Raw genomic sequence first — 12,532 nt, 5'->3', positions numbered from 1 at the left:
GGCTGATTTGGCTACGAATCTGGATAGCGACGTGAGCATGCCATTCAGAGATTGGATGGATTTCTTAGAGTTTGGCATTGGGAAATCTGAAAAGGCTCTGCATTTGTCTGGGTTTGCTTCGATTCCTCTTTCTGTTAGGTAGAAACCGAGGAACTTGCCCGCTCGGACTCTGAAGGTACATTTTTCGGGATTAAACCTCATCTTGCACTTCCGGGCCTGTTCGAAGACCTTTTTAAGGTGAACAGCATGATCGGTCTCCTCTTGGGATTTGACGATCATATCGCCCATATAGACTTCGAGGAGCATATCACCGATCTCCGCCCGGAACACTTTGTTCATCATTCGTTGGTATGTTGCTCCGACGTTTTTTAGACCGAAGGGCATTACGTTATAGTAGTAGTTGCCCAATTCAGTCATGAAAGCCGTGTATTTTTTTGTCTGTTTTAGACATGGGTATTTGGTTGTACCCGGAATACGCGTCCATAAATGATAAAAGTTTGAAGCCTGCGGAATTATCGACTAATTTGTCTATGCTAGGCATAGGATAAGCGTCTTTAGGGCAAGCCATATTAAGGTCGGTATAGTCAATGCACATGCGCCACTTTCCATTAGATTTTTTTACAAGTACAACATTGGAGATCCAAGTAGTGTACTTGGCTTCTGATATGAATTTAGCCTCTAAAAGGTCCCTAACAGCTAATTCGGCTGCAGCCGTTTTCTCCGGGGACTTCTTTCTTCTCCTCTGGGCGACGACCTTGCATGCGGGATCGATCTTCAGGTGATGGCATGCTACTTGATCGGAAAAACAGCAAGTGTACTATTTTCACCGATGTAGTAATAATGGGTTTTACCCCAAGTATCGATCACGAGGATTGCGTGGGAAATACAAATTATTATAAGGAGTCAATTAAACAAAATATCATAGGGGTATTTTTCTTTATATTGAAATAAAAGGGTTAAAATAAGTAAGCTGAAAATAGAGATGAGTTTTTTTTTAGTATAAAGGTAGAGTAATGCCAGGGTAGGTGTATGATTTGCCTTATAATGACTTTGTAAAAACAGATCTCTTCAACAAGTTCATGAAGTGCACTATTTGTTCTTAAGGATGTTTTCCTAAGTCCTTAGTGAAAACCTTTTGGTTTGCAATCCTATTGCCTAAGTCCTTAGAAACAAAGGTTTGTGAACCAAAGATATCAATGATCAAGAATATTCAAATAACCTTACGGTATCCCTAGTCCTAGGTGATAACCCTAAGATTTAATTGTTTAAAAACCTTAACAACCGTAGTCCTACAGATCGTTAACCATAGATCAAACCTTGTTTGTCCGACAAAGCAAGCATAAAATCATTAAACAATTAAATTTCAAAACATGAATACTTGATTAAAGAAATGCGTAGATCATAGTCATTACAATAAAAATCAGGGACTGATCGGAAAAATAGCAAGTGTACTATTTTTACGAAGTAGTAATAAAAGGTTAAAAACCAAGTATCGATCTCGAGGACTGCGTTGGAATATAAGTTTTATAATTATTCAATTAAATAAAAAGTCAACTGGAGTTTTTGATTGAGTTATAATTTCTAAATAAAAATAGCAGAAAGTAAATTTAAGCCTTTTTCACTAATATGAGTAAATGCCAAGGCAAGGTGTGTAATTTGCTCTGTAATAACCCCGAATCCTGATTTGAGATCTTTTCAACAAGTTCATGATATTCAATTACTAAATCTTTAGAGTGTTTGCCCCTAAATCCTTATTGGGCAAACCTTTGGTTTTTTCATCTATAAACCTAAGTCCTTAGAGATAACAGATAAAACCAAGCTTGTTTTCTATCAAGATTTCTTAGTGACCATAGGGTATCCCTAGTCCTAGGTGATATCTACTATGGTTCAATTTAATACAAACCTTAACAATTGTGAGCCGGCAAATTGTTAATCACAAAACAATCTTTATTGGTCCGATAAAGAAGGCATTAAAAACAGTATAAAATCGAATTGAATAACATAAACATGAAGTCGATCAAATCAGAATATCAAAGTCATTACAAACCAAATCAGGGACACCCCCTAGCATTGGGGGGTTTAGCTACTCATATTGTTCAAAAGAAATTCAAAAGTATCAAAGTTAAACATTACAGATAATTGGGGAATTTGTGATCTTCAATTGCTCTTGCTCATGAATGATCTCTCTTCTCCAATAATCTCATACGTTGCTCTGCTTCAGATTCAATTCCTTTGGTTGTGTAAAAGATACCCCTTCTCTTCTCAATCCTCCACTATATATTGCAAACCCTTCTTTTTAAGTTGGAAAGTACCAAAACGCCCTTCTGGATCACTTTTTGAGTGAAAATCATAAAAACATGAAAATCTGCGTAACAAGCCAACACAGGTCGTGTTGGGCAACACGGGTGCCCGTGTTGGTCCTCTGGATCTCTTAAAAAACAAACTTGCGCTCAGTAGAAGCAACACGGGTCGTGTTAGGCAACACGGGTGCCCGTGTTGCACCACTGCTTTCCATTTTTCCTTCTTCCTTGCATGCCCAGCAACACGGGTCGTGTTACTCAACACGGGCGCCCGTGTTGCACCACTGACTTTATCTTTTCTTCTTTATCTTGCTCTTTACCTCCGACATTTCTTGCACTGGGTCGCGTGAAGAATCTCCTAGATCTGAAATACCATTAAACAACCAAACCAACGCATAAAAGGGGAAAATAAACTCGAAAAATAACAAACGGATAAAACTTGCAAAAACAAACAAAACTACTTAAACAACTTAAAAAGACTACACTATGACATTAAGCAGTGCAAAATACCTGGATTATCATCAGGAAAGTGACAAAAACATAGTGAGAATCGTGACCGATCACAACCCCAAACTTATTTCATTGCTTGTCCTCAAGCGATGCTCGAGAAACAAGTAAGGTCCCCCCCAAATTATTCACAGATATCTTACCACAGTACTGCTGAGATTTTTCGCACTTCCCTTTTCTTGAACTTTCAATGATTTCCTTCTTCCCCGAATATAGTGACTCCGTTATACTTCCACATTGCGGTGTCTCTTTACCTGTAAGCTTATTCACACTCTCACCAAAACTCTCAGGTTAAAGTGTTTGCACTCAATGATCAAGGCATGCACAGTCAACTCATAGATTTGTATAACATTTATCTTCATCTCATGCGCACACGACACACTTTTTGAGGTCTTTTAAGGTTGTAACGGGGCTAAGGGACAAGGTGGGACGAACAAACAAACGGGAGAACTAGAGGCTTTTGGCTTAGAATCAGAGTTATTATCTCGCTCACTGTGTTAGTACGAAGTTCACAATCACAAATGTCGGACACCGTTTCTTAAGATCTTTGACTAACTACTCATATCTTTCTTTGAATATCTCTTTTCTTGCGCAACTTTATTCTCAGATCAATTTCTTCTATAGGTAAGTGCTCCCTTTTTGTATTTTTCATTTCTTTTTTTCTCTTTTTTTTTTTCTTTTTTTTTTTGATTCTTTTGCACTTATCTATTCTTCTGATTTCGGTGTACCGACCCCAAACTTAAATTGTTTCACAGCTTGCAACAACAACAACTCTTATCTAAGCAGGGTAAGGAAGTGTTTGGGTTATGGGTTAATTCATGCATGTATTAAACAAACAAAAGGCTATATGGCTCAAACGGGGTTAACAAGTGATAACGTGAAAAGGTTGGGTTGAAAGGCTCAGGTGTAAAACAAACAAGTGCCTCAGTGTGTAAACATGTACATTAGAAATTTCAACAAAAACTTACACAAATCAAGAGTGACGATGGCATACCTGACAACTCTCATGAAGATTTTGTATTTGGCTTTTTATGATCCTCACCATGTTTGGTCAAGCTTACAGGGTCCGAAAACACTTCTTGCTTGGTACACTTTATCACCTCTCCGAGTCTGCAAGTCTATCATTGGGTCCAATTCTTGAAAGCGCGTCCGATCATTGAAATCAACAGTACCAACCTTTTGGGGGTTCCTTTCACTACTGCGAGGTGCGATTTGGTTCACTATCTCAAATTCTCACCACTTTTCTTGCTAACAATTTCAGCATCCTGCACTGACATGTCATAGCTAACACACAAACTATCATAAAATACTGACAAATTCAAAAGAGATACGATATCAAAATGAAAATGAAAAGAAAATACTGAAAGCGATAAAAGAACTCCCCACACACCTGAACGAAACATTGTCCGCAATGTTTTTGCACAAGCATGAGAGGTACATACCGGACCTACTGAGGAGGGGGGAGATTTTGATTGGATGGAAAATAGGTGGGATGGGTGGGGTCCATGGGCCCATATAAAAGTTTTTGAAAAAATTTTCACGCACAGGCAACACGGCCCGTGTTGCGCAACACGGCCACCCGTGTTGCCTTTCTGATTTATTTTTCTGAAAACAGCTTGCTCCCAGTGGACGCAACACGGCCCGTGTTGTGCAACACGGTCACCCGTGTTGCTCCACTATTTTCACCCTTTCTCTCTTCTTTTTTCCATATTTCGTCTGGGGCAACACGGCCCGTGTTACCCAACACGGCCACCCGTGTTGCACCCCTGGTTCCACTTCACAAAAATTTTCTTCTTCATTTTTTCCTTGTTTTTCCTCGCCTTGTGACCACCACTGGGATTAGCTTTTTCTGAAACATTAAAAAAAACACACATAAAAGAAAACAACGAGAATACATTAGAAAAATCCGTGGGTTGCCTCCCACGAAGCACTTCGTTTAACGTCGCTTGGCTCGACGATCATTCATCTTATCCTGTAAGACGAACACTGTGAATTAGGCCACTTTCTTGTCCTTGATAATACGGCTTCACCCGCTGTCCATTCACTTTAAATGTATCCCCGTTGGTTTGATTTTTTAATTCTATTGCTCCATGAGGGAATACTTTGTGAATTAGGAATGGTCCTGGCCATCGTGACTTTAACTTTCCAGGGAAAAGTTTCAATCTGGAATTAAACAGCAATACCAATTGACCTTCCCGCAATTCCTTTTTCTGAATCCTCTGATCATGCCATCTTTTTGTTTGTTCCTTGTAGATTTTGGCATTCTCGTATGCTTGATTGCGGAACTCTTCCAGTTCGTGAAGTTGAGTTGTACGAGCTTCACCGGCTTTCAGAAAATCACAGTTTAGGAATTTGGTGGCCCAAAACGCTTTGTGTTCGAGTTCGAGCGGTAGGTGGCATGCCTTCCCATACACCAATTGATACGGAGACATACCTATCGGGGTCTTGTACGCTGTTCTGTATGCCCAGAGAGCGTCATCTAGCTTGGTCGACCAGTCTTTGCGAGAGGCACTAACAGTTTTTTCCAGATTTTGTTTTATTTGCCTGTTAGAAACCTCGACTTGCCCACTTGTTTGAGGATGATATGGGGTGGCGATCTTGTGTTTCACATTGTATTTTTTTAGCAAACTCTCCATTAGTTTATTTAAGAAGTGAGTACCTTCATCACTGATTAGCGCTCTGGGTACTCCAAACCTAGAGAAGATGTTATGCTTGAGAAAAGTCACAACCACTTTCGCATCATTGGTGGGTAAGGCTACAACTTCCACCCACTTTGATACGTAGTCAACTGCCACCAAGATATAATTCTTCCCGAAGGATGGTGGGAACGGTCCCATAAAATCAATCCCCCATAAGTCAAACAGTTCCACTTCCAACATAGCATTCGGAGGCATCTGATTTCGCTTTGAGATGTTACCTGTTCTTTGACATCTGTCACATTCTCGAACCACATGGTGAGCATCCTTGAATAAGGTCGGCCAGTATAACCCAGATTGTAAGACTTTCGCTGCAGTTCTATCTCCACTAAAGTGTCCCCCATAGTCTGAGTCATGGCATGCTTTTAGTACATCCCTTTGTTCCTCTTCTGGTACGCATCTTCTGACCAAACCATCTATCCCTTTCTTGTATAGGAAAGGGTCATCCCATAAATAGAACCTGCAATCATGTAGAAACTTTTTCTTGCGGTTAGAATCAAAATCTTCTGGGATTACCCCACCTACCAGATAATTTGCATAATCGGCGAACCAAGGTGCACCAATAACAGCAAGGATATGCTCATCTGCGAATTCATCCTGTATTGGGCGTTTTTCCTCTGTTTCCTCGATAGGTGATATTCGGGAAAGGTGGTCTGCAACTGTGTTTTCGCATCCTTTTTTATCACGAATCTCCATATCAAACTTCTGAAGGAGTAAGATCCATCTCAGAAGCCTTGGCTTATAATCCTGTTTGGAAAAAAGATACTTCAAAGCAGCATGGTCAGTGTAAACAATAACTTTGGAACCCAACAGATATTGCCTGAATTTATCAAAGGCATAAACAACAGCAAGCAACTCTTTTTCAGTTGTTGCGTAATTTATCTGTGCAGGGTTTAAAACATGACTAGCATAGTAAATAACATGTAACAATTTGTCCCTACGCTGTCCTAGAACCGCCCCTACTGCAATGTCACTTGCATCACACATGATCTCGAAAGGGAGAGACCAATCTGGGGCCACAACAATTGGTGCCGAAACTAGTTTTTTCTTAATTGTTTCAAATGCTACGGCACACTCATTATCAAAATTAAAAACCCTGTCCTTAACCAACAGAGTAGTTAAGGGTTTAGCTATTTTAGAAAAATCTCTTATGAACCGGCGGTAGAAACCCGTATGCCCTAAGAAACTTCGAATACCTTTCTCATTCATTGGTGGTGGTAGCTTAGATATGACTTCTATTTTTGCTTGGTCAACTTCTATTCCTTTGTGGGAAATTTTGTGACCCAACACTATACCTTCACGCACCATGAAGTGACACTTCTCCCAGTTGAGGATCAAGTTGGTCTGTTGACATCTTTCTAACACAAGAGCAAGATTAGTTAAACAATTATCAAAAGACTTACCAAAAACTGAGAAGTCGTCCATGAATACTTCCATATGCTTTTCAAGCATATCATCAAAGATGGCTTGCATGCATCTTTGAAAAGTAGCTGGGGCATTACATAACCTGAATGACATCCTTCTATAGGCAAAAATACCAAACGGGCAAGTGAAAGCCGTCTTTTCTTGATCTTCTGGTGCGACCGCTATTTGATTATACCCCGAATACCCATCGAGGAAGCAATAGTAATCATGACCCGCTAACCTTTCTAGCATTTGGTCTATGAAAGGTAACGGGAAGTGGTCCTTTCTTGTCGCCAGGTTTAGCCTTATGTAATCGATGCAAACTCTCCATCCTGTTACTGTCCTTGTAGGGATTAACTCATTTTTCTCATTTTTTATTACTGTAGTTCCTCCCTTTTTCGGCACTACATGTACAGGACTCACCCAAGCACTATCAGATATAGGGTAGATCATCCCCGCATCTAATAATTTCACTACTTCTTTTCTGACTACTTCCTTCATTGCTGGATTCAACCTCCGTTGAGGTTGGACTACCGGTTTGTGATCATCCTCCATGAGAATTTTGTGCATGCAAACCGTAGGACTAATACCTTTCAAATCGTCAATCGACCATCCCATGGCCCTTTTGTGCTTTTTCAGAACTTCAACAAGTTTGTTCTCTTGGATAACTTCAAGGTGTGAACTTATGATAGCCGGACATTTGTTTTCTGTGTCTAGGAAAACATATTTGAAGTTCTCCGGTAGTTGTTTCAATTCAGCCCCCTTCTTTGGTTCATCTTTCTTTTGCTCTACTAATGGTTGCCTTAAATCCTCCCACCGATTTTGTCGAGAACTTTTAAAGAAAGGTTTTGCCTCCATCATATTCAACACTTCTATCTCTTCTTCGTCAACCTCTTCAGTTTCGTTGAAAATTGATAAACTCAACACTCTTTCTAAAGGTAATTGTTGTGACTTCAAAGCATTCTCATTGTGAACAATTTGATCAATCACCTCAATATGTTGACTAGTAGCAACACCATCCTTGTATTTCATGGTGTTTCGCACATCAATTTTTAACTCTTCATCATACACCTTCAAGGTCATCGTGCCCTCTTCTATGTCTATCAAACATCTCCCAGTCTCTAAGAATGGTCTCCCCAAAATGATCGGAATTTCTTCATCTTCTGGCATCTCTAAAATTACAAAATCCACTGGAAACACAAACTTGTCTATTTTTACAAGCACATCTTCTACTATCCCGTACGGTCTTTTTACGGAATGATCGGCAAATTGGAGTGTCATTCTTGTATCTTGAACTTTACCAATTCCCAATCTCTTGTAGATGGACAGCGGCATAAGGCTAACACTTGCTCCTAAGTCAATAAGAGCCTTTTTAAATGATCTATCCCCAATCGTACAAGGAATAGTTACAGAGCCTCGGTCTTTCTTCTTCACCGGAATCTTCATACCCTGCAAAATAGCACTACAAGTTTCAGTTAGAATAATTGGATCACAATCGGTTGTCCTTTTCTTGGAGATGATATCTTTCATGAACTTGGCATATGTAGGCATTTTCTCTAACACCTCCAGGAATGGTATGTTCAACTCAAGTTTCTTAAACATTTCCAAGAATTTTTTAAAGTTTTTCTCGTGCTGCCCTTTCTTCTTATTTCTTGTTGGAAAGGGTAATTTGATTTCCGGTTTTTGTTCACTAGTCTTCCCTTTAGTTGTTGGTTCCAACACACCTAAGTCTTCCACTTGTGCTTCATTCTCTTTTATTTCTACATCTACTTCAAGCAATGGCTCTCCTTCTTTAGCAATCTCCTCAACAACTTCTTTCGCTTTACCACTTCTAGTTACTATAGCGCTCACATTATTATGGTCTTTGGGATTTGTAACTGTGGCACTAGGCAGAGCACCAGGTTGCTGAGGGCTTGCCAATTGCTGTGCTATTTGACTCATTTGAATTTCAAGATTTTTAATTGATGCTCTTGTATTCCGAAAATTACTTCTTGTTTCTTCTTGAAATTGGGAGCTTTGAGCAGCCATTTTTTCAATGGCGATCTCCCAATCTGCTTTTCTTTGCCCTTGTTGCTGGAATTGTTGTTGAGGTTGCTGATACGGCTGTTGATATGGTTGTTGTTGTGGTGGCCTATATTGCTGCTGTTGTTGTGGAAGACCTTGATAAGGAGCAACCCCTTGTTTTGGAACGTTCCCTTGTTGATCTTTCCAGGAGAAATTCAGATGATTCTTCCATCCTGGATTGTAAGTATTAGAGTAAGGGTTGTTCTGTTTCAAAAAGTTGATTTCTTCCACCTGCTGGGCTGTTACCACACAATGCACGGCAAAGTGAGGTCCTCCACATATTTCACAATTCACTGCTTGAATCGGTTGAATCGACTGAACTTGAGCCACCGTTTGTTTTTCAAGAGCCATTTGTTTCATTCTACGCTCAACTTCAGCTGCAATCTGCTCTTCCATCTTAACAACTTGATTCGTCAACTTCAAATCAACTAACCCTTCTGGTTGATTTACACTGCGGTCATACAGCTCTAAGTGTTCGTTTGCTGCAATAGCATCAATGATCTTCTTTATCTCAGTGGATGTTTTAAAATTCGTTGAACCACCAGCAGCTGTGTCAATTAGTTGTTTAGTCTTAAGCTTAAGACCATTCACAAAATTCTGCATTTGCTCGGTTGCATCCATGTTATGAGTAGGACATGCAACCAACAACCGCTTGAATCTTTTATATGCATCTCCAAGTGATTCTCCTTCCTTCTGTTTGAAATTAACTATATCATATCTCTTGCGGATATACACAGAAGATGGAAAATATTCATTCAGAAATGTTGTCTCCATTTGTTGCCAAGTTGTGATACTTCCAGCAGGTAAAGAGTAAAACCACTCTTCAGCATCGTCTGACAATGTAAATGGAAACATCACCAATTTCTTGGCCTCTTCAGAATGCCCCTCTATCTTTAATGACGTTGTCATAGTAAGAAACCTTTGTAAGTGCTTATTTGCATCTTCATTGATCCTTCCAGAGAATGGTTTCTTTTCAAGTTGTCTGATTGTTGCCGGGTGTAGCTGAAAATGGGCAACATTGACCGGTTGGTTAACAATTGTCATCCGGCCAAGAGGTGCATTTGCTCTTCCATAATCACCTAAAAGCCTTTCCACAGGAGGTGGGTCTTCGGCCATAGTTTCAGGTTCAGAATCTGAATGCTCAGAATGTATTGAATGAGTCTTCTCTGTTTCGGGATCTGAAACTATCAACAGTTCTTCTTTTGCTTCCAGTTCTCTTTGTTTAGCTTCTCGGCGTCTTGCTCGAAATAATCTTTCTGGTTCTGCGTCAAAAAGAAGTTCAGCTGAGGCCTTACCTCGCATACAAAGATTAGATGAATATTAGTATGAGCAATTCAAATAACAGAAAATAAAATTTTGGTTGCAGAGCAACAAAAATTCAATTAAATTATTATTTAACTTATATTTGGCAGTCCCCGGCAACGGCGCCAAAAATTTGATCGGAAAAATAGCAAGTGTACTATTTTTACGAAGTAGTAATAAAAGGTTAAAAACCAAGTATCGATCTCGAGGATTGCGTTGGAATATAAGTTTTATAATTATTCAATTAAATAAAAAGTCAACTGGAGTTTTTGATTGAGTTATAATTTCTAAATAAAAATAGCAGAAAGTAAATTTAAGCCTTTTTCACTAATATGAGTAAATGCCAAGGCAAGGTGTGTAATTTGCTCTGTAATAACCCCGAATCCTGATTTGAGATCTTTTCAACAAGTTCATGATATTCAATTACTAAATCTTTAGAGTGTTTGCCCCTAAATCCTTATTGGGCAAACCTTTGGTTTTTTCATCTATAAACCTAAGTCCTTAGAGATAACAGATAAAACCAAGCTTGTTTTCTATCAAGATTTCTTAGTGACCATAGGGTATCCCTAGTCCTAGGTGATATCTACTATGGTTCAATTTAATACAAACCTTAACAATTGCGAGCCGGCAAATTGTTAATCACAAAACAATCTTTATTGGTCCGATAAAGAAGGCATTAAAAACAGTATAAAATCGAATTGAATAACATAAACATGAAGTCGATCAAATCAGAATATCAAAGTCATTACAAACCAAATCAGGGACACCCCCTAGCATTGGGGGGTTTAGCTACTCATATTGTTCAAAAGAAATTCAAAAGTATCAAAGTTAAACATTACAGATAATTGGGGAATTTGTGATCTTCAATTGCTCTTGCTCATGAATGATCTCTCTTCTCCAATAATCTCATACGTTGCTCTGCTTCAGATTCAATTCCTTTGGTTGTGTAAAAGATACCCCTTCTCTTCTCAATCCTCCACTATATATTGCAAACCCTTCTTTTTAAGTCGGAAAGTACCAAAACGCCCTTCTGGATCACTTTTTGAGTGAAAATCATAAAAACATGAAAATCTGCGTAACAAGCCAACACGGGTCGTGTTGGGCAACACGGGTGCCCGTGTTGGTCCTCTGGATCTCTTAAAAAACAAACTTGCGCTCAGTAGAAGCAACACGGGTCGTGTTAGGCAACACGGGTGCCCGTGTTGCACCACTGCTTTCCACTTTTCCTTCTTCCTTGCATGCCCAGCAACACGGGTCGTGTTACTCAACACGGGCGCCCGTGTTGCAGCACTGACTTTATCTTTTCTTCTTTATCTTGCTTTTTACCTCCGACATTTCTTGCACTGGGTCGCGTGAAGAATCTCCTAGATCTGAAATACCATTAAACAACCAAACCAACGCATAAAAGGGGAAAATAGACTCAAAAACTAACAAACGGATAAAACTTGCAAAAACAAACAAAACTACTTAAACAGCTTAAAAAGACTACACTATGACATTAAGCAGTGCAAAATACCTGGATTATCATCAGGAAAGTGACAAAGACATAGTGAGAATCGTGACCGATCAGGGACACCCCCTGGCATTGGGGGGTTTAGCCTCTCATAATATTCAAGAAACCAAAATCAGAAAGTTTAGACATTTACAAAAGATTAGGAGAACTCTGATCTTCAATGGTGTCCACCGTTGAATCTCTTCGTCTTCCACAACCTTGATAACGCTATCTTGCTCTCCTCTGGAATTCTTTCGTACGATCAAAAGTCCCCAAAATATCTTAAAACATAAACCTAAATAGTCTCCATACAAGCCTTTAGTAGTACAAAGTCAAAAGTTCCCCTGGAATAAGTTTGAGTGTCACAAGACCCAAATAATGGTCATTCACGCGCCTGCCAACACGGGCCGTGCTCAGGCACACGGGCGGCCGTGTTGGCCCCCTGGAATTTTCATTGGCAGATGCTGGCCACCAACACGGGCCGTGCTCAGGCACACGGGCGGCCGTGTTGGCCCCCTGGAATCTCTATTGGCTTTGTTCTGCGTTCTGACACGGGCCGTGTGCTGAAGCACGATCGGCCGTGTTTGACCCCAGACTTGTGATTTTTCATCTTTTTCTTGCTCTTCTTTTTTCCTTGATGCTTTGGCACTCAAGATGCTTTGTTCAAACCTGCAACTTGTTCACAACTAACCAAACGGCATAAAAACATCTAAAACTTAAATAAATAGATAAAACCAACAATGAAAAGAACAAACAAACAAAAAGCA

The sequence above is a fragment of the Vicia villosa genome, linkage group LG4 (assembly GCF_029867415.1).
Source record: "Vicia villosa cultivar HV-30 ecotype Madison, WI linkage group LG4, Vvil1.0, whole genome shotgun sequence".
Lineage (NCBI taxonomy): Eukaryota > Viridiplantae > Streptophyta > Magnoliopsida > Fabales > Fabaceae > Vicia > Vicia villosa.
The sequence above is the reverse complement of the archived record's forward strand: the minus strand, read 5'-3'. Positions refer to the sequence as shown.